The sequence below is a fragment of the Protopterus annectens genome, chromosome 6.part0, assembly GCF_019279795.1.
Source record: "Protopterus annectens isolate FY-2018-M chromosome 6.part0, PAN1.0, whole genome shotgun sequence".
In the NCBI taxonomy this organism is placed as follows: Eukaryota; Metazoa; Chordata; order Ceratodontiformes; family Protopteridae; genus Protopterus; species Protopterus annectens.
The window spans coordinates 1,815,427,877-1,815,451,104 of record NC_056737.1 but is presented as its reverse complement, the minus strand read 5'-3'; the positions used below and the strand labels follow the sequence as shown (position 1 = coordinate 1,815,451,104).

Below are 23,228 nucleotides of genomic sequence, written 5' to 3'. Positions count from 1 at the left end.
GCAGGCCTTGGCAATGGTGGAGGACTGTTTGGCCCTGCCCCATGTTGTTCCTGCTGCAGCTGTTTCCGCAGGATCATATTGTGTAGCATGGCACATACCATGACAATTTGGGTACATGTAGTTGGTGAGTACTGCAAGGCTCAACCAGATGTGTCCAGGCACCGGAACCTTGACTTCAGCATCCCAAACACATGCTCAATTATGTTTCTTGTTTGTGCGTGTGCCTCATTAGTGAATTCTTGTTTGGGTGTGTGTGCATTTCTGATGGGTGTCATCAGCCACGGCTCCATTGTGTATCCAGCATCCCCCACTAGGTGACCATCAGGGATGTCCCCATTAGCAAATCTCTGGTACAGCTGCGTCAGATGTCAGATGTGGGAATCGTGATAACTTCCAGGGCAGCCAGCACACACATTCATTATTATGCCCTGGGCATCGCACACGACCTGGAAGTTGATGGAGGGGAAGCCCTTGTGGTTGATGTAGACCCTACCCCGCTCACCGGGTGGTGCTTTGATGTGTATGTACGTGCAGTCTATTGCACCCACTACCTCATGGTATTCTGCTATTTGGTGGAAAAGACGCATATTGCTGGCCAATGTCTCACGGGAATTGGGGAAATATACGTGCTCACCAACATGTGCTGACATGGCATCCAGGAACTGGTGCAGTACCCTGGATGCTGATGCCTGTGAAATCCCCATCATATCACCAGTTGGTCTCTGGAAGGTACCTGTAGCTAGTATTCTTAGGCCAACACATACCTTGGTATCCACTGGGATGGGTTCCCTTCTGTTGGTTCTGTGTGTGAGGCATAGCTGACACATCTCAACAATTTGCTGCAGGAAGTCTCTGTCCACCCTACAGCGCTCCACTATCTCCAGCTCATGTAGCCCCTGGTAGGTTACCCTGGGTCTGTACACTCTTCTCCATCTCCTCACTGTGGGTTGCTCAGCAGCATTCACAACATCACCACCCTCAGCACCTTGCACATGTTGGTTTTATGATAGCAAGAGCAGCCCCTAACATTTTGTCTGACTTTAAAGTTTTTAAGCTTTCCCTCTTTGTATACTGCAGTGTTGCAGAGTTCTTGGGAAAAAAACAGGGAAGAATGCTGTTTGCAGAATTTAAAGTGCTGGGCTAGTCTGCTGCCAGTGTAATTGGCCGATTCTGATATATTTCACCTGGCAGCTCTGCTAGTTCTCCTTGGTTAACTTCCTACTACTTATTTTCCTTCCTTTTCCCTTTCTGTTTCCACTCGGGGCAGCGCCGTGCAAACACGTGCACATTTGCAAGAAATTTCAGATATTTCCACGGTGTGCACCTTTGGTTTCTGCTTTTCAAAAAGGACAACTGTAGACACGCCTCTTGCAATCCTGAGCAACTCAGGGCAAACACAAGACACTGTGCTCCAATTAGCTTACAGCCTTTCTGACACACCCCCTCATGATATTACCTATATTCTACTCTACTACTCACCTACTCCTGCACTTACACTCTTGGAACATGGCTCACATGCTGGGGAAAATTGGGATTCACTATCATTATCCTCATTTGCATAGGATTGCCTACTAATACATGGTTACATCTCTCATACTGAGCTTCCCCCCCTTAGCAACCACTACTCAGTGGTCATGTTGTCTTCAGCCTGCCATTCACCTGCATGGCAGGATAAGCTTTTTAGTGAAAATGGCTATTTTTGGCTATTTTTAAATTATTTTCTTGTTTTTTAAAGCACCGCATCTTTGCACGGTGCTGCGTTACGCTTAAACATCAGAGATCGGGGGGGTTAGATTTTAATAATTTTAAACATTTATAAATGCTAATGGCCTTATATTTGGCCATTGGCATGCTTCCTCAACTGTATGCATCCTTAATTTGGAGCTGTCATAGCTCAGTTTAGCTATTTGCAGAATGGTACTCCGTTACCAACAGAGTACATTTCTGCAGATAACACTAATCTTCCACGGACAGGTTAGTGTTTCCTGGATTGCAAATTTACCTAATTTGCATAGCTTTCAGCAGCAAATGAGGTAATTTGCATATCATGACGCTGTCCATGCAAGAGTAGCTTTAGCAGCTCTCGTGCACGCCCCTGCCGGCTGTACCTGGATCGCATGGCAGACATATTGCCTCCGTGAGCTCCTACACTCTTCTTGCACTCCGTGCAAGCTTTCGTAAATCCGGCTCATTGTTATTCCATACTCAAGCTTGGGCCTAATGTGACTAAATTTCATTTCTGACTTCCTAGACTTCATAAACATGTTTATACAGTCTATCATTTTGTAACTATCATTAACCAACTGGTTATGTTTAGAAAAAACTCAAAGCTTGATCTCCCCACATATGCAGGTCCCTAAATGAATCTACAGTTTCCATCATTGTGTGTTGTATTAAATATTCATCTTTCCATCTATATCCCCCCAAGCTCATATCCTTAGTTTTTGATGTATTTATCAGCATATTATTCTTCCGAGTCCAAATTATCAATTTAGTTAAGTTTTTTTGCAGACTGTCCCTACCTGCTATATGTAATCAGTTTACCCATTTTCAAGTCATATGCATACAAGTTGTAAGAACACTTCATATGAAAAGGGTAGACCTGAAAGAAGCAACCTAAACAAGTATGGGCCTAGGACAGAACCTCACTATTTCAGCCAAAGTATCTTTAACTGCAATGTGTTGCACCAGTGGACTTAGAAGGAAAATACTTTCTTTTTACAGCAGGACAGCAGACTCTATACTTATTTACTATCTCTTACTGGTAGAAAACAACACAGAAGCAGCAGATTAAGTTTTGACAGTAGCCTTTACCTGAAAGGTACTGATACTTCATTGGCTGTTTTCTGTTTTTTAATGTGGATTTAGAAACTTCTTTGAAAGTTTTGCACTTATAAATGTTAGGTAAATCCTCAAGACAATGCAAGCACTTAGCATGGCTACAGGAACACTGGTGGAACAGTTTAACAATCTAAAGAAGACAGAGACTAACCTTCCAAAAAGTTTCCTTACAAAACATGTTGCAACATGGCAGAATAAGCAAAAAAGATAATGTGGAAATAGTGGAGCGATACTGTTAACAAATGAAAAGGTTTCTACTCACAAAACACAGATCTTTTTAGTTAAAAGACAAAAAGGCAGCCTGATTTTTTTTTTTCTTATCTGGCAAAGATCCGAGTAGACTCAGAGCCCTCCTGCCTCCTTTTCCTAGCTGCAAATTCTATGCTGGCAAAAAGCTTGAAAAGGTGTGTAATTTAGGTGCTACCTTGGTCTTCCTAGACTAGACTACACTAGTGCCCTGTGCCTGGGATGTTCAAAGACCAAGTTTGATCATTTACAGATAATGCATAAGTATATTGCTAGGCTACTAACTGGTTCATCTCATTATCAGCATATTACACCAGTTTTGCTTAGACTACACTGACTTCCACCTCATTACATAATTATTTATTAGATCCTAATGTTAGCTCATCTATCCCCATTCAAGACTTGGGTCCTTTCAGCCTGACTGAACTGGCTGTGACATACTGCCCTGCATAGGTTTTACACTCTACATTCCAGGGGTTGCTGGTGGTTTCACAGGTGTGTCTTGAGACCTCCGCAACCTGCTCATTTACCTTTCAGGTTCTTCTCCTGTGAAAACTACTACATTAGCAGCAGGCATAGCCATTACTGACAGGCTTTCAGGGTATTTAAAACATAACTTTTTTTGAAAATTGCCTTTAATGGGGTGGGATGACTTTACATTTTACCCTAATTGCAATGATAAAGCCTATTTAGCCAGTGTAACGGCATAGAGGGATAAAGTCTTGACAACATCCCAGATGATCTGAGTTCAATTAGTAACTCGGGCTTCTTAAGGTACTAGACTGGGAGAATGTGTCTACCTATCCCAAGGGGTATGCACTTGAGTACACCTCATGCCATAACCCTAGGAGAGGATGGATATGCACAGGGGGTAATAACTAAATGAGGAGCAGTGGCAGAATCTTCATGATGGAAAAAGACATGTCAGCGCACTCCATTACATCCAAAAGATCTTGCAGGTGCATGAAAGAGATACACAAAAGTTAAAGTATAACAGAAACAAAACACTCCTAGCAGCCATATAGTGCTGCGCCTGTATTATCACCCTCCTCTTGGCCCTGAATGTGGGTCTGGGTTAGCCTGGGGAAGACTAAGATGGGTCTGGCAGACACAATGAAAAAGGAGAGGACCAGGAGGGGGCAGACACCTACCCGAATCTACTGTTCTAATTGTTTACTTGTTGTATTCATTGTTTTACAATGTGTAACAGTATTATGTGATAGAACATCTTAATAAATAAAAGTATTATGAAGTGTGTATTGTGCCTGGCTGCCTTGGGAAGGTTTGCTTGTTAAGCAGTGCTAGTGCTTTCCAACTTTAATCCTACTGACACAAAGAATGGATCTCCTTTCATCAGATGCAGCTATACCAGAACCTATCTAAAAAGAAACACATGGCAGTTATTTACTTTTTTGTTAGCTGGGAGAATGTACTCATATAGGTGATACTTCAGTTACAAGACAATGCAGTATTTACAGTCTGTTTATAAGCTTGACTGTATGGGTGGAAGGTGGTTTGGCTAGGACAATGAATTTCATAATGTAGTCAGTAACCGTCATCTCCCAAACTCCTTTTCTGAAGTGATGCAATATGTCAAGTCCTGGAAAGATTTTCTAGGTCTGCTTCTGTTGGTCTGACCTAAAAAGAATCTGTGTCAAAATAAGGGAAACTTATCTTCTTTCATGATGGATTTACAAGAATCAACTCTGGATAAAACCCACACAGCAGCTATATGGATTTATGATGAGCACCCAGACAAGGATGAATAAACCTTTCTATTTGATATAGGTAATGCAGTCCCATTGCTTAATAACATGCTGCACAAAACACATGCTACAACTACGCAAGGCCTCCATTTACAATATGACAAAGGGAATAAGTTTGATGTCAGGCTGAAATCTACTAGATACAATAATGAGCTGTCAGATGGGATTTTGTTTGGAACAACTGATGAAGAAATCAGTAATATTTACATTAAGATGCAGTTTGTCTCATTCAAAATGAGTAAAAACGGCATGAGAAAAAAACTATCTGCGCTGCTCTGGAAAATATTTTGGCAATTTTTAAGAGAAGTCGCCCAAGATAAGACATGTTCAATAAAGGCACACTTCTTCATACTACCACAAATTTCACTGGGAAGGCCACACCTTAAGTGACTCTTGAGAGTTCTGGGGCAATATGGAGAAAAGAATGTCAGCTCTCTCAAAAGATTACCGAGAAAACATCTTGAAATAAGAAAACTGGCTAAATGCAGTGGACTTGCGTGCTATGAACAGAAACAAGGTAGCAGTCAGGTATGATACTTTCTTGGCTTCAAAACCAAATAACCGAATTTTCAATCATGTATGCCTTAATGGGCAAAAACTGGTTAAACAACAGGATGTAAATAAAGAGTAGGGGATGACCTGCCTATCTCAACAGGGGTTACCAGTGGTGATCCATAAAGCTATGTACTGGGATCATTTATTTTCTGGACTATTCATCTCAGACATAAAAATGGAAGACAGGCTATAGATAAATAGCTGATGACTGAAAACCTGGAAACAAGTACTTCCATAAATCTTTCATGCATCAAGGACAGCTTATAAAAAGACAAATGTACTGTAAAAGTACTGATCTCAGTTTTAAAGTAAATGCAGCAACAAGCAACTTCCTAAAAGGGACGTACTTCACAATTAGAAAATAAATGGTCAAATTATAGGGACAACAGCAGACAACAGTTTACACTCTGACCAAAGTGCTTCTAGCAAGATAAGAAATGCCTATCTTTAGCCAAACTAATTCTAAAGGGATGGCTATTCATTTCAAGGAGATCATTGTACCATTTTACATCTCACTTATCTGACCAATTACTGAATACAATGCTGTACATTGTAACTTTTGAACAAATCACCTGAAATAACTCAAAAAGGCAGAATTCTTTACTACAAAAATCACAGGCTCTGACAACTATAATTATTCAAAAAGAGTTTGAGAAGTGTCATTATATTATTTCTTACAGATTACAAGGAGATTATCTCTGTCTGGAATGTAAGGCAATGTCTGATCAAAACCTACATGAAGCTCTAAGCCTGAAAAGTACTGCAGGTGGAGAGAACACAAGACCAGTTAACCTAATACTTGAACTGGAAGGCGTGGAATGAAATGGACTTCAGACTGCTGGAGAGAATTCAGAAGAAAGCTGCTAGAAAGATTTATGAAATGGGTGGCTAGAGAAGCTACAGCTCTTTTCACTGGAGAGAAGAGATTGAGGAAACATGATAACAGTGCACAAGACTATATCAGAGAGATGAGATGGGGGTCATTCTGAACAGAAAAGTGTGTGTGAATAACAGGGGCAGCCAGCCAAAGTACTCCCTACATGCTCAAAAGTATTATTTCATAAAGGGGACTCTGGGCCCATGAAAATGACTACTTTAATGGGTGGTGGACAGGGAATCCAAAAAAGTATTCAAAGAAGCATGAGATAGGTGGAAAATGGGTAACAAAGAATGGAAAAATGGAAGGGTGTAGAATGTTTAGGCACTTACAAAAGTAAACTAGACTGGTTCATTGTCACCCCTCCCCCCCCATCAAGCAAAGAATGTTATGCAAAAATAAATATTAATCACAGAAAAAAATGTAACAAATACATTAAATGACACCTTCCAAGATTATACAACAAGCTTCACCTTTGCTCAGTGGCAGAAAAGGAGGGAGCCTTGACTGCAGCCCAGCTGACTTGGGTTCTATTAATATGCCCCATCCCCAATGAGACAGCTAGGGAAAGGACAGACCAGCACTTTTTCATCTCAACTATCCACAGGGGAGACAGTAACAGGATTTACAGCTAAGGACTAGCAGTGCTTGATACAGACCAATGATGCTAGCCTCACAGATCTGGGCATATGTAATACACATTGGGAACCAAGTGGGGCAGTGCTATGACATACCAAAAAAGGCCCTCCATACCTGTCAGGAAGGCATCATACAGAACACCCCAATGTAATATATATATATATATATATATATATATATATATATATATATCTCCTCCCAACTGCTGGTCCAAAGGGGTAAGTGGAACAGATTTCCAGGAAGGTGAAGCAGGTTATCAAGAAGGACCGACATGACATAAATGAGTTACAATATCTGTGGTAGGAACCAAAAAAAAAAAAAAGGCAAAAAAATCATTATCTATTTTTTTGCTTTTTTTTTTTTTACTAAGATGGTGGTCAGGGTACTGGGACTCCTGGTACAGCCTACTTGTAAAAGTGATGGCATCAAAATCAATTAATCTTTCCAGTGAAAAATGGGGACAGGAAGTGGAGGGTAACTGTCTAAGAGCCAAGTACAACAAAAGTACCACAGTTTAATGAAATGAACATGGCAGCACCCATATCACCCTTGGCTGTAAGGTGTTTCATTAAGCTTTACAAAACTTGTAACCCTTTTGATGTGCAAGTATATGTTGCACCTTCCACAAAACTCATATTTAAAGCCTACTCATCTCATACTGTAAGGACTGGGCCTCTTCAGACAGCAGACTACTTTGATACTGTGCCAACTCTTCATGGGCCCTTAGAACATTCTGAATGGCTAGTTAAATCCAGAAGTCTTAGAGATTACAAACATCAGTGATGTATCATGTAGAACCTCCAGACATTGCATGAAGCCCTTAATAGCTATTCCACTGGTTCAAAAGGAATTCTTTCAAAGTTTTTTTTGCAAAAGTCGTAACACCAAAAGGCCTTTAAGTTTTTGGTGATGTTGGCACTGGGAAGACCATGCTGATGGACATGTTTTATTCATATGTACAAGTTAAACAGTAGAGTGGACTTCATAGGTCACTGGGTTACATCTACTGACTTTTCCATATGAAATCACAAAGGATAATGTCACAGTCATTAAGAGAGAATATGCCAGAAAGCCCACCTTCAGCTCCCCTCCCATTGTGTACATACAGGGAAGGATATTCATTATTACACCTATGACATACTGTGCTGCTGTTAAAAATAATGCAATGCTAAGGCTGTTCATTTCCTTCTATCTCAAAGGCATCCAGCAGATTTTGGAATCGGTAGTGCTTTGAATTATGAATTCTGTGTTTAAAAATTACAAAACCTGACATGGTACAGGAAACATCTCCACCATTCAAAAACAGATCCCTGACACTATTACAGATCAAACTTGGAACTCAAGCTTTATTTTAAAGGTTAAATGCCGTTACAAGGTATTTATCAGAAAAGAGCTAGGAAAACTCCAAATGTAAGATATTATGAATTAACAACAAAGAAGTGCTCACCCAGCCTAAGACACAGAGGAAAAAATGTGCAAATACCAAAATAAGTAAAGACATATGCCAGAGTGCTGTGAAGTCAAAGGGAATAATCATTAAGGGCATGATAACTGCTGTCATAAACAAAATTAAAAATGTACTCAATGGTACTAGATAACACCCGGCAATTTCTAGCACAAGGTTAAGAAAGCCAAACTAAACCTTAACCAAATCCTATTAGACAAACTGCTGCTAACTAACACATCTCTGACCTACTGTGTCAATCAATATTGACACCAGGTAACAAATGAAGGGTAGCACCAGATCCTAATAACTGAAAGCCATCAGCCTAATCAGTACCACGTAAAGCCATGCACAGAGTCACATAGAAGCTTAAAAAAAATAACACAGGTGGCCTACTTTTCATAGACATGCAATGGTATAGGACTGTTAAAGAAGAGTTCCCTCCTTCTGAATTCTTTTGTCATTCTCTGACAAGGTTAATAGAAGCACTTGATGAGTGACTTGACAGTACATGGTACTTAATCTGATCTTACAAAGATATTCAATGCTACGCCTCACAATAGAAAAGCTGGCATTAAATGTACATAATAGTAAATATCAATCTGTATATAGTTCATTTGGGTAAAACCATGCTTCATCAACAGGACACAAGGGGGTGGTGTTACATGCCTACTTCTCAGGGGCTACTGGTATCCTACTGGGCTCTGTGTTGGGGCCAATATTTTGAAATATAAATGGGGGGAACAGATACTAGACAACAAAATACACTGATGACTGCAAATCAGTTAATCTAATTACTTCAAGAAATTGATATTCTACAAAAAATACACTCATGGTGCAGTAATAAAGATCTCACCTCTAATGTCAATAAATGAAGTGCAAAACTCTTGGCAAAAAGGACTCAAATTAACATGAAAATGTACTAGCGGCTCCTTATTAAAAAAAAAATAAAAAATTATACAGCCAAAAAACAATCTATTCAGAAGAACTTCAGGAACTCTAGATTCCTCAATGGTGATCTCAGACTGTCACCAGGAACTCTAGGTTCCTCAGTGGTGATCTCTGACTGGTGTAGATGACTATTTCCGAAATAAAGTCAGTGCCTGCAACACATCACCTGGGGAGCTAGTACCACACTGTGGAACCTTAATTTAATACCACATTAAAAAGTGACAGGAGAGTCTGCTGAGATATTCAAGCTCAATGTGTGAAGTAGCATATCACACAATTCAAAATCCTTCGCTAATGTTAAATACCGGACTACCTGATTCAAACGTACATTTTGGAATCTCTCTGTTACAAAAAAAAACATTCAAGGTGAGTCTTAACTACAAAGCTTTGATGTTGCTAAATTAACAAAAAGAAAAAAAATCACCAAGTCAAAACAACAATAAGTATCAGTCAGCTACAGATTTCTCATATCCTCCAAAAACAAAGGATAAAGGCATGTGTGCATTGTACATGTTGGTGCCCTTGTTGAAACAAAAGTAATTTCGACTGATACTGCAGATACTTCAGCAAACACCAGCATCAATGCCATTCCTGACAGTTCTCAACTCTCTCCCACTGAACAGACTTGATGGAATGAATTGCTATGAATTAATACACCAAGAAAAGAAACAAGTTGGTGTGCCTTTTCAGCTCTGGATTCTTCAGCAAGTAAATATTCCATTATTACATTTAATTATAACACAACCAAAAACTTACTATGGCCTATGATACAGTTTCCCTGGTATATCTTTGTGCAACAATTCACTATCATTTCAACTATACTACGTTATGTACAAACTGCAGTGTAGGGTATCCAAACCAGAATGCCCCGAAGCAGTCCAGCTACAACAAGAACACTATCTGAAAGAGGTAGCACCAACAATGAAAACCCTTAAATTCCAGAAACTTTCTAATAAAAGAGCAGCTTAAAAATACTGAAGTTCTACATTATGAAACATGGGCATGATGAAATAATCTACTTATATATACATCAGGGATGACAGAATCCTAGGACAATGGTGGTGGTGGGGAATTGAGAAAAAAAAAAAACTTAAAAAGACATTTACCCTAAACTTAAAAACATTCTAATTCAAGAAATATCTAGCTCCCATTTTCAATTAATTGTTCAATGCCTGCAGTTGTTTCATCCATATCCAGTTAATAGTGCATTTTTTTTCAAAAGTCAGACTTTTTTTGTCAACACTAAAAACTCAAAGTTGCCTATAAATGTTGCAATTTCAGTGTTCGTACACTTTCTCCAGTTGTGTCACACAAACATTTTTTACTCCAATGTGCAGGACTGTATGGGGAAAAACATTAAATATAAACTGGATTTTCCTATCAGCTTAATCTTGCGTATCATATGTTTCTTTACTCTAATACAGTTCAAGTGCAAACAGAACTCTTAGCATTGGGGTTTCAGCTTTGTGATTAACAGCATCAACATTAGTACAAAGAATTGTGATAACAGACATATAAACATGCTTCGCAGTTGCATTTCAACATCACAGTTCTTACATTTTCACAGCTGTCTTTCTTTTCCAAAGCCTTTTACTGTAAAGTTTAAGCAGCTCAGTAAACAACGTCTCTGAATTACCCCTGTAAAGATGTCTTTGGTTTTGATTAATTTTTTTCCTTTACATATCAAAATGGGTCTTACCCAGTGGTTCCCCTTCCTTCACCCAATTAGCCTGGTCATTCTTCACTTAGGGGCAAGAGAAAGGCACTCTGCAGCACAAGTTGGAGCTAATTTGTTCTCTTGCTGGAAGAGCCTAATCAGCATATCTGTTACACTGAAGAGGCGAGAGAGGGCCGTAGGGAGCAGGTCAGACTACCAAACCTAATGGGACTTTGCTCCCTTCCTTGGAGCTCTTAATTTCCATTGTGGCTAACTACAACTCTAAACTGTGGGAGGCATGTGTGCATTGCCACACACACGTGCTAATCTCCAGCTGCTACACAGATAGTGCTCGGCAGGGTTGAGCTCCTCAGGTCCATCACATAGTGCTTCTTCCCTAGGTTTCAGCCAAGGAACAAGCCAGAACCACTTCTGTTCCCACAGGAGGTGTAAACCAACAACAGCCACTCACTCCCATCCTCTGTCCCACTCCCTCTAGCACTCATGCCACTAACTAAACACAGGTCCGTTGGTATGCAATCAGGGTTTCATTCCTCTTCAACACAGAAGCAGGGTCTATTTTTAATATTATACCACAAAAAATAATACTGTGGCATAAAACATTAGCAACATAAGTAATTTCTGGTAACATCAATCGCATGCATGCCATATTCAGCCCGAAAAAAAAATCTGACTTTTTGACAATCACAAATTGGGATTATTATTTGTAAGACTCTTCTTTAAATGAGAAATACATTTTACATAAACAAATATGGATTAAAGACATTTTTGTGATGCAAAGGGATAAAGCTCTGGCTGCAACCTAGACAACCTGGGATTGATCAGCAACACTTGCACTGAAGGAGTTGGTCAGTGAGGATAAAAGAAAGAAGCCACCATGGGTTTGCTTATCTAAGAAGGAGAAGACAGCCCATTCCACTGCATTGTTTTCACCCAATGAAGGACTGGTGTTACAACAGCCAGCAGTGGACTTGTGCATTTACCAAACAGCATGTTTGTGTTGTGGCTAGGACCAACAAATCAATCAGATTGTGTGACTCAACTGTCAACGTTGTTACAGGGATTAAGGCTAATGCAATAAACCTACTGGCTCACTGGATGATAAATTCCCATGGTTGGCTCTTGTCCAAAGAGGAATGAATGAGCCACCTGGGTTATGAGACAGCTGAAGGAAAGCAGGCAACAGGCAGGAAGATTAAAATAAGTAAAAAGAAATGGACTACACAAACTACTTTCATCAATGTCTCTGCCAGAACAGGATGTATGTTATTTATTCTGATGTAAAATGCAGACAGTGACACACTTCATCATTATAATGGACTAGCAGGTAGAACTACCTGAAGTACTTAATTAGTATTAGTACAAAGAATGGCGGTAACATCCATATAAACATGCTTTAAAGTGCCTGCATATTTTCTAGCAGATACTGCTTAGGATTATAATATTTAGATTTCTGTACAATTCTCCAAGGAGTTGAATGGAATGCATTATTTTCATCTGGCAATGACAGATTTAAGGCAGCTTCTAGATTCTCATATCAAATTGGGTATGGCAGGGAGACTATTACATTCTATAGATAAAGGTATTATACCTCCCACAAACACAAGTTTGCCTCATGCAGCAATTGCTTTATAGATGCACCTGATCTGGTAACATCAATCTCAGGACACACCATTGCCGAAGCCCTACATCCACAATAATGCATATGACTTAATTCCAAGTATTTGAGTACAACTCATCCCTCCTTAAGTAAAGGGCAGAGCAGCACATGGCACCGGCCCTGGAACCCAGTCGTATTGTAGCATCCCCCTTCCCCAGAAGACACTCTTATTAGAAAGATATAAATCCACCCTAATACAAGCTATGGCTTCAGTCTACACAAAAGCTCCATAGAAATTACATTCTTAAACGTGTAGGTACTACTGAATTTAGCATTACAGATCCATATGAATTGATAAAATACAACAGAAACTCACTTCAGGATATGCACTGACAAAACTGGATTTGGGATGCAAATGCAACTTTAAATGGACTAAGTTTAAATCATGCAATACAAATTTTCCTTTGCAACTTACAGAATGTTTTCTCAGCCATGAAAATATTATGGCATTGTAACGTTCCAGATCCTAATGGCTTACCAGAAGAATTTTGTCAAACAATTTCCAAACCACCTACTTCTTAAGTATCATGCTGGTTTTAAGTTCACAAAGAGTCACTATCTAAGTTAATGCAGTACTGACAAGACTTTCAAAATGAGGAAAAATACATAATCTTCCCATTACGTGTTCAGTACTGATTGTTGTATCTTGCCTAAAGAAATATTAGCAGGAAATTATTAAAAGAACATTATTAATTCTCCTTAAATTGGGGTTCTCTCCTGGAATAAGGATGGAGAAGCTAATCAGTCAAACAATGTCTTTATTTTAAACAGCATTAAAAAAAAAAAAAAGATTTTTTTATTTCACTGTTCTGCATTGAAATAAGCTACCAAACCATCTGGACTTATCCATTCATTTTTCAAACTTCCTGTCCCGGTGTCAGGCATGATGGTTGCAAGCTTAGCAGGGAAGACCAGATTTCTCTATCCAAATAACAGTCTCCAACTTACTCTGTGTGATCCCTAAACATTCCCAGGTGAGTTGAGAGATATAACCCCTATAATTGGTCCCAAATTTTTCCCCAGTGCCTTCTTAAACTGTACCATACCAGACTCATTTCACAGAAGGCTCCTGGATGCATCACTGTAAGGTGCCAAACTATCGCAATGGACTCCTCTCAAGATGGCATATCAGAAGCTATACACTGGAATCCTCCAGAATTGTTAAACTCCTCACTATAATAAAGAGAAAAAGAGAATCCCACAACAGAGATCTCCTCCTCTCAATCACTACCTAAAAATCATGACTACAGGAGAGGAAGGAGAGAGAACTTGCAGTTTACGAGTCATTTTTTTTTACCAGTGACTAAGTGCTCACACACTGATAGAATACAGTACCACCACTGCTGCAGCCATTTACCACCTATGCTCTCAATCCCCTTACCTTCATTCAACAAGATACCAAGAAAATTAAGCTCCTCCATCTGAAAATACTTCCACTTCTCCTGCACAGGACACTTTGGTCTTCTTTGACAAATAAAAGTAACCTTAGATTTGGAGGTGTTGACTCTTCAGTGAAACACCTACACATACATAAGTGAAAAACTTCAATGCAGACCACAGATCATTCACTTGAGATGAATAGCAAAACACAGCCTAAAAACAAAGATGCTACCTCACAACCCCAAAATGGGCACTCTTCGGACATTGGGTGTACCCTGATTTCCTGTCAAAGTAAATAAGCCGGAAGGCAGGGCACAGCATTGCTGCAGCCCTAAAGCCACGATGATGCATATGACTTAATGGCAAAAATCTGGATAGAACTCATGGCACTAGAACCCAGTCGTACTGTAGCAACTCCCTTCCCCAGAAAACACTCTGGGTACACAGTCATATGTCCTCTCGATGTGTAGAGAACAGAGAATACTGGCAAAATCTCATGACCTCTTCAATATTAGTGTAAGGTAAAAAAATGATTCCCTCTTCTACAGAATTAATGGAATCTATATGACATCTCCTGAATTGGAGGCTCAATTACTGAACAGCACACTAGCGTACGCTTTTTCTGGGGTGCCTGTGTATTGTGACTCCTCTGTAAAATACAGTTATGTATGTAAACGTACCATTACAGTACATATTCAAATGATCACTGCTGCAGTAGAGTAAGCTATACGGATTATATCCTGCTACGGATACAACATCCAGCCAGCTTCTGAAACTTCAGGATCTTCCATGTGCCAAACTGTTAAACAACTCAAGTTGAGTTGACTAAAAGACAGGTTTGGGTGCAAAACCCTTCAGAGCTTTCATACAAATTGACAGGGGGAGGTTATGACTGGAAAGGATGTTGACAAGAACAAAAAACTAATGTTCACACCCTGGCATAAAAAATACACCAAAAAAACAAGGTGGATGGATGGAGGGAGTGGCTACTGCAGCAGTGATTATTCGAACATCTAATGTTAAGGTAAGTATACTTACACGACTGTACTATGTTCAGCATACTTATCGTTTTTGCAGTAGTCTACTCTGTTATCAGTAGATTACCATAGCTTAGAACATCTGAGAGGAGGAAGGGGAAGGATCTAGAAGCCCCTGGAGAATGGGCCTAGAAAAGCCTAACCTAGACACAGAGAAGGAATCTGGCTTCTAATGCTTTGTAAAAGTATATACAGAGGACCAAGTTGCAAAATCTTGAAAACTGTGTCTGACCCTTTCCAAAAAGCCAGAGATGAAGCCACAGCCATGGTAAAGTTTGCCTTGACCCTCGGGCCGCCACTGAAAAAGATAAACAGATAAATAAAACTGACCCTGCCTGGAACCAGTTTTGTTGTAGCAGGAATACCAAATAGTAATAGTCTGAAACTATCATTTCGAAATAGTCTGCTTTGACACAAGTTGTCCCTTTTTACCTTCACAGAAAATGAACAGCTGGTTGGAAATCATGAAATATTTTGTTCTGTCAAGATAGTACATCCAAGACATTAAGTATCCTTTCTCATTTTTTGGGTTCACGAAGAACACAAGCAGATGTACAGTATAGGGCTTAAAGTAAACGTGGACACCACTTCAGACATGAACAAAGGAATACTTCTCAAAGAAACCTTGTTTCTGTGAAAAATGAGATACGGTAAACCCACCATAAGAGCTTGAAACTCAGCCATTCTTCTTGCAGAGCAAGGGTGTAGCCAGGCATACCCTTGTACTCAAATAAGTACATTTTTTTTCTGAGCATCACATCAATATGGCTTTTTTCAGTCATATTATGTCTATAACTGTCTAAATAAATGCCACAATCAACAGGTACAATACGGCTAATCTAAAAGCAATGTCCTTAATAGTTTTAGGGGAAGAAGCTGAAAATGCTGCTTACATTAATTAAGTGGTAGGGGGCGGCATTTTGAGAGATATGTCCGTTTTTAAGTGATAGGTGTCTGGGGGGTAGCACTAAGAGCTTGTTAAGTACTAAATGAAATTTGCTTGCTACATCCCTGTTGCAGAGGTCATAGCGATCAATAAAAATGTTTTCAATGCTAAGAACCTCAAGTCAGTCAGATAATCTGATTGAAATGATGCAAGTGTTAGCTTGTTTAACAAAAACTTAAAACCCCAAGGAGGAGTCACCTGTTTTCTTGCAAGTCTCTTATGTACTGTACTACCCATTTCAAAAACATTTTGATGTGAGAATGCATTGAAAGAGGATGTGCCATGGGCAGAAAAGTACAGTTTTGTACCTACCATAAATGTAGATGTTCGAAGATCCACATTGCTGCAGTCCTTACACTTGGGTAGTCCCCTGTCCTCGGTCGGCCCGAATATCAAAGTATAAGGCTGACGTCGGTCAAGGCGCATTTGACTGACATCAGGACGTCAGGGTACAAATGCGCATGACCGACGTCATATCCTCAGTCTTTTCTTGCCCCAGATGTCAGAAGACCCTAAAAATAAAGGTCAAAACCAAAAGACAGCAAACAACCAACCAACCACCCTTGCACTAACTATATGTACAATATATACAATATACACAAATGTACAACCCAACCCACACAACCACCTCTAACTGCAGAGGGAAGGAGGGAGGGTAATTGGACTACAGCAATGTGGATCTTGAACATCTACATTTATGGTAGGTACAAAACTGTACTATGTTCTTCATCTCACATTGCTGCAGTCCTTACACTTGGGTAGAATCCCAAAGCAGAGGAAAGGGAGGATGGCTAACTACAAGGAAGCAGGAGCTGCCAAAATGCCCTGCAAAACAGCAGTAAACCAGCCCTGGATTTAGAGTAAAGTGGCAGGTGATAATGCCTAGAGAAAGTATGCACTGAACTCCAAGTAGCTGCCTCCAAAATATCCTTGGTTGCCACTCCCTCAAAAAGGTGTTGAAGTGGCAGTAGCCCTAGTGGAATGAGGCCTAATCCCAGCTGGAACTTCCTTGCCATGATGGGAATAACAGAAAGCAATGCAAAACCCAATCCACTTAGAAATAGTTTGTTTTGACACAGGCTTGCCCTGAGAACTCAAAGCAAAAGAAACAAACAACTGCTGAGACTGCCTGAACCCTTTAGTTCTGTCCAAATAATAACGCAACTGCCTGTGTACATCTAAAGTGTGCAAAATCTTTTCCCTTTATTTTGGGGATTTGCATAAAAAGTAGGCAAATGAATAGTTTGGTTTAAAGCCACACTAGAAACCACCTTAGGCATAAAGGAAGGATTAGTACGTAATGATACCCTATCCTTATGAAAAATCAAGAAAGGCTCAACCGCCATAAGGGCCTGCAATTCAGAAACCCTTCTTGCAGAGGTAATTGCCAACAAAAAAGCAGTCTTCCATGATAAATATTTCAACTCAGAAGTAGCTGCAGGCTCAAAAGGTTGTAGAGTGAGTTTCTCCAACACAAAATTGAGATCCCAAGCAGGAGTAGGAGCTCTTCGGGGGTCTTATATTCTTTGCCCCTCTAAGAAATTGCTTGAACAAAGGATGAGAAAACAATGGTGGGTCACAATCATAGTGAGCCGAAATTGCTGCAGCATGAACCTTAATAGAAGAGAAAGACAAACCTTTGTCCAATAACTCAGTAAGATATTGAAGAGCCACACTCAAATTAGGCTCAGAAACATCAAAATCTTTTGCTGCACTCCAAAATAAAAATCTCTTCCATTTATCTGCGTACACTTTCCTTGTACTAGGCCTTCTAGCTTCCAAAATCACATTCAAAACTTGTTGTGGAAGTTGAGACCCTCTATGGTTCAAAACAGAATATGCCAGGCTGTTAGGTGAAGCGAGTGAAGCTTGACATTCAGCAAATGGCTGTCCTCCTGTGACAATAGGTGTGGAATCGAAGGCAAAGGCCATGGAGGCTTCCGTACCAGACTTCTCAATAATGGGTACCAGTGCTGTCGAGGCCAATCTGGAGCTATTAAAATCATCCTTGGCTTGTCCTGTCTGACCTTTAGAAGTACCTTTGGGAGGACAGGCAGAGGAGGAAAGGCATACACATGAAGATTGCTCCAATTGAAAGAAAGAGCATCCACTCTCCAAGCTGTGGGATGAAACGTTTTTGTGCAAAACTTTGGCAGCTGATGGTTCAGTGGAGAAGCGAACAGATCTATGTCTGGAGTTCCCCATGACACTGTCAATTTCTGAAATACAAGAGGATCCAATTTCCACTCGTGGGGATCCATAATTGCCTGCTCAACACATCTGCTAAGGAGTTCTGTGCTCCTGGCAGAAACCTTGCCTGAAGATTGAGCTGTAAACTGAGAGCAGTCTCCCACAAAATCATTGCTTGCCTGCATAGAGGATAAGAATGCGTTCCCCCTTGCTTGTTGATGTACCACATGACAGTTATGTTGTCTGTTAGAATCAACACCTGCCCTGGAAGAAGTAATTCCTTGAAAGCTATTAATGCAAACTGGACTGCTAACATCTCCTTCATGTTGATATGTAGATGTTGTAGTCTGACAGGCCACTTGTTTTGTATCCACTTTCCATTTAGATGAGCTCCCCAAGCTTTGTCTGAGGCATCTGTCGTTAAAATCTGACTCGCCTCTGGCCGGGTCACAGAGAGTCCCTTGTTTAGGTGACATTCCTGAGCCCACCATAAAAATTCCTTTTGAATGCAAGGTATTATTTGAATGACAGTGTCCAGATCCTGGCAGTGCTGTGTCCATACATTTTTGAGATACCATTGTAGCTTCCTCATATGCAGTTTGGCATTGGGAAGCACCAGAATACAAGATGCCATGAACCCTAATGCTTGAAGGACTGTCCTTGCAGTCAGCACGGACTGATGAGATAGTTGATGGAAGTAAAGGGATAGACTCTTTTGTTTGTCCGGGGTTAAAAAGGCTATCTGGGATGCTGTATTCAGTCTCACACCCAGAAAGCACATGTCCTGAGAGGGTACTAGACTGGACTTTATTTCGTTCACAGAATACCCTAGGCATCTTAGCACTGCTATCACATATTCCAAATGATGAAGAAGCTCTTCCCTTCCTTGAGCCAGAATCAGGCAGTCGTCCAAATAAGGATAGATCTGTATTCCTTTTAGCCTGAAGAAAGCTATCACTGGAGCCAGAACTTTCGTGAACACTCTGGGCGCAGTAGATAAGCCAAAGGGCAATGCAGAGAACTGATAGTGAGAAGTCCCAGCTCGAAAACGCAGATACTTCCTGCAACTTAGTCTGATAGGAACATGAAGGTAAGCCTCCTTGAGATCCAAAGTTACCATCCAATGATCTTTGCCCAGCAGAGGTAAAAGCTGCTGCAACGTCAACATCTTGAACTTGGGAATGTCCAGATAAGTGTTGAGGATAGATAAATCCAAAATTGGTCTCCACGTGTTCCCCTTCTTTGGTACTAGGAACAGGCGAGAATAAAACCTAGACCCACTTCTGGCATAGGGACCGGCTGTATGGCCCCTATTTGGAGCAACAGAGAAACCTGCTTGTGAGCCTCTATTCTTTGTTGAGGAGGAACGTCTGGCATGCCTTTGAAAGGAGGCAAGGTATGGAAATAAAACCTGTAGCCGTGATGTATGATATCCAACACCCATCTGTCTTGGGTAATTAAACTCCAATTTTCTTTGAAAAGTGCCAACCTTCCTCCCAAAGGTGCTGCCAGACGAGAAGGCTCTGGCAGCTGAAAAGGTAGGTCATTGGGTCTGTTTACGAAAGGACTGACCCTTGCCCTCACCAAGACTGTGCAGGAGAACTCCCTGTTCTAGGCCTGAAAGAGCCCTGAGCTCTGCCCCTACCACGTCTAGATCTACCCCTAGACTGGGAATCATAAGAAGGATACGCCCACCCCTTAGTAGGCCAATTTCTACTAAACTTTGGAGGCTGGACCTGCAAAAAATCTTTAACAGTCTGCATAGACTTAGCCTTGTCCTCCATTTTCTTTAAAACTGTCTCAACAGGAGGACCAAACAGCACGTCAGATTGTAAAGGAGCATCTAAAATCCTCGTTTAACATGATCAGACAAATTCTGATCCCTTAGCCAGGCATGCCTGCGAAGAACTGACCCAGTGGCAGCCACCCTAGACGAGGCCTGTACAGCATCAAAACCACATTGCAAAGAATGCTTACCCACCTGTTCAGAAACATGCACTAAATCTTGCAACTCTTTACAATCAATACCTACTGCCAGAGCATCAACCTTAGACTTTAATTGTGAAAGGAGATAGTTCTGGTATTTCAACATGTGAAACTGGCAATTCAAAGCCCTCATAGCCAGAGTGGAAGAAGTATAAACTTTCTTTCCCCATCTATCCAAGGCCCTAGCCTCTTTGTCTGCAGGAACAGGATTCTTAACAACAGAAGCCTTAACACCTTTAGGCCCCTGACTAACAGTTTCTGGGTCAGCCCTAGGACTCTTAAAAAGATACTTATGAGCTTCAGGCACCCTGTAATACCTATCCGGCTTAACAGGAGCAGGAGGCAAAGAATCAGGATTAAGAGAAGCCTCTGTAAAACATCTTCTACTACATCCAAAACAGGAGGTATAGCCAAAGGCCTATGCTGGGGTAAAAACAAAAATTCCCTAAGCCTTTTCCTGGAATCAGAGAAGTCCTGACCTTCCCACTTAAAATGCTCCCTCATGGAATGAAGAGTTTCTGAAAAAGAAAAATCCTCAGGAGGAGAAGCAGAAGGAGTAGAATCATCCACATCAGAATCAGAATAAGGAGAATACTCCTGCAAGTCTTCAGCCGAAGACTCTGAAACATCTGAAGCCTGCTCAAAACCCCCCAGCTCAGGCTCCATTCTAGGTCTCTTATCAGGAGGGGGCATAGAACCCCTAATTAAAGTAATCAAATCTTCTGCCATTTTAAGCATATGCTTCTTGGGCACAGTAGCTGAAGAGCTAGGGGTAACACCAACTGAAGCCAAACCTGGCCTGCCCCTGGGAGAAGCCTTTGAAACAGAAGGAGAGGGCCTAGCCACCCTAGGAAGGGAGGGGAGTATAGTAACCTGAGAAGCCCCCTCAGCCTGACTTGCCTCCTGAGAGGCCACATCTTGCAATAATAAGGTCTCACCCTGGGAACACAAAGAAACCTCCAGTGGAGCCACCGGCTCCACTGACACCTCTAAAGAACCGGCGTCCGGTACAGACGGTTCTTCTAGCCTAGGCTTGACTGCCTTGTCCTTGCGCTTCTTCGAAGAAGCGGGCGTCGGAGCATCCGACGGCATTTTATAATTACACCGCTTCCCAAAGACTAACCTTGCACAATCCAACCTTCTCTTTATAGTGCGTTTATTAAATCTAGCACAAGAGCGACAGCCAACAACGCCGTGCTCAGGCCCTAAGCAAGGAATACACAAAGTATGATAATCTCTATGCGGTATCTGTTTCCCACAAGAAATGCAATTATTGACTTTTTCTGACATCCGTAAATCACTGAGGCAAGAAAAACTAAAATATTCCCCAACGGGGTACTTAGCCAACTTTGAACTCGGTCTGAAACTTCGAAATCGAAAAATCTCAGAACGCCAACCGGCACTTGCAATGCTGCTTCTGCATCGGACCATGCGGCAAAAAAGACTGAGGATATGACGTCGGTCATGCGCATTTGTACCCTGACGTCCTGATGTCAGTCAAATGCGCCTTGACCGACGTCAGCCTTATACTTTGATATTCGGGCCGACCGAGGACAGCGGACTACCCAAGTGTAAGGACTGCAGCAATGTGAGATGAAGAGCATCACTGAAATGACTGACAAATGAAGCTTGAAAGAAGAGTAAGACAGGCCACAGGAGAGTAACTCACAAAATTATTGCAAAACCAGAAAAAACACAAGCCCTCAATGGGTGCTGGCTATTTTGATGGCACCAACTAGAAAATATTTTCCATTTGCTTACATATAATTTTCTAGTAGCAGGCTTTCTTGCTTCCATTAGTACCTGCTACACATCCTCTGTTAACAGTTGCATAAAAGGTACTAAGACCCTACTTTCCAGGCAGTCAGTTGCTTGGGATCAGGATGCACCACACACCCCTCCTTGTGTGAATAGATACAGTGTTCGAGGAAGCTTGTGGTAATTGTCCCTGGACAATTCCAAAAGCAGGGTGAACTACTGCTGCTGGGGTTAGAAGCGAGTCCCCACAAGAATCCCGGGGGACTACTTCTGTTCTGAATCTTCAGAAGTACCATGGATATAAATGAAAAGGGTGGAAGGTCATATAGGAATATTCCTGTCCAAGGAATATGAAAGGTATTTGTAATTCCAGGCCTTCTTATATGGAATCCTGGAGTAAAACTTCGTTAGTTGATTGTTTAGAGAGGAGGCAAAAAGGTCTACTTGAACTCCCCACAGACCAATCAAATCTTGGAAGACCTCCAATCTAGTTTCCACTTATGAAGGTATACCTTTGCCCTGTACTGCTTCTTTGTGTCATAAGTTTGCTCCAACAGGAATGTAGGATGCCTAGAGAGTGAAACTGTGCTGTAACGCTACTTCCTATGTCAACATGGCTGGTCTGCATAGGGGGTAAGATCTGGTTCCCACTTGCTTTATGTACAACTTCACTGTGGTATTGTGTGCAACAACTTGAAGCGGTCCTGGGGACCAAAGCTGATTCACAGAGTTGAGCACCTTGACAAGGACAAGCATCTCATTTACATTTATGTGCTTGGGTCTGTTTCTGTTGTCCCAGACACCTTGCACTTTTATGCTTCCCAAGCAAAGTCCAAGGCATCTGTAGCAGTTGTTTTGAAGCAAGAGTGGAGAAAGGGAGACCTGGATTCAGGAATAATCAATGTCTACACCAAGTGATTTCTCTTCTCACAAATCCCAGAACTGGAATCTAAAAAGTTAATGGATGTTGGTACTGGGATCAAAGTGACATCAGATATCATTGTATCTTTCTCATGTGGAGTCTTGAAAGCGGTATTATGAGAATCATCTATGCCATGAGACCTAGAATCCTGAGGTATTCCCCTCGCAGTGACTGAAGACTGAATGGAAAACCTCTGGAATAATCTAAATACAGAGCTATCTTTTCCTGTGTAAAAAAAAATCTCTTTGTATTGAGGTGTCTAGCAGACACCCAGGAACACAATCTTGTGTGATGAAGTAAAGAATGACTTTTAAATGTTCTCCTGGAATCCTTGCCTGTATAGATCTCTCTG

At 41.0% G+C, this 23,228-nt stretch overlaps 1 protein-coding gene and 1 long non-coding RNA gene across 2 annotated transcripts in view; one reads left to right on the top strand and one right to left on the bottom strand.

The window, feature by feature from the left end:
* The window catches only part of SPAG1 (sperm associated antigen 1), a 3,545,022-nt gene that overhangs the window by 1,551,104 nt on the left and 1,970,690 nt on the right, over positions 1 to 23,228 (top strand). The gene's annotated exons all lie outside the window — the stretch shown is intronic.
* The window catches only part of LOC122804943, a 494,519-nt gene that overhangs the window by 341,559 nt on the left and 129,732 nt on the right, over positions 1 to 23,228 (bottom strand). The gene's annotated exons all lie outside the window — the stretch shown is intronic.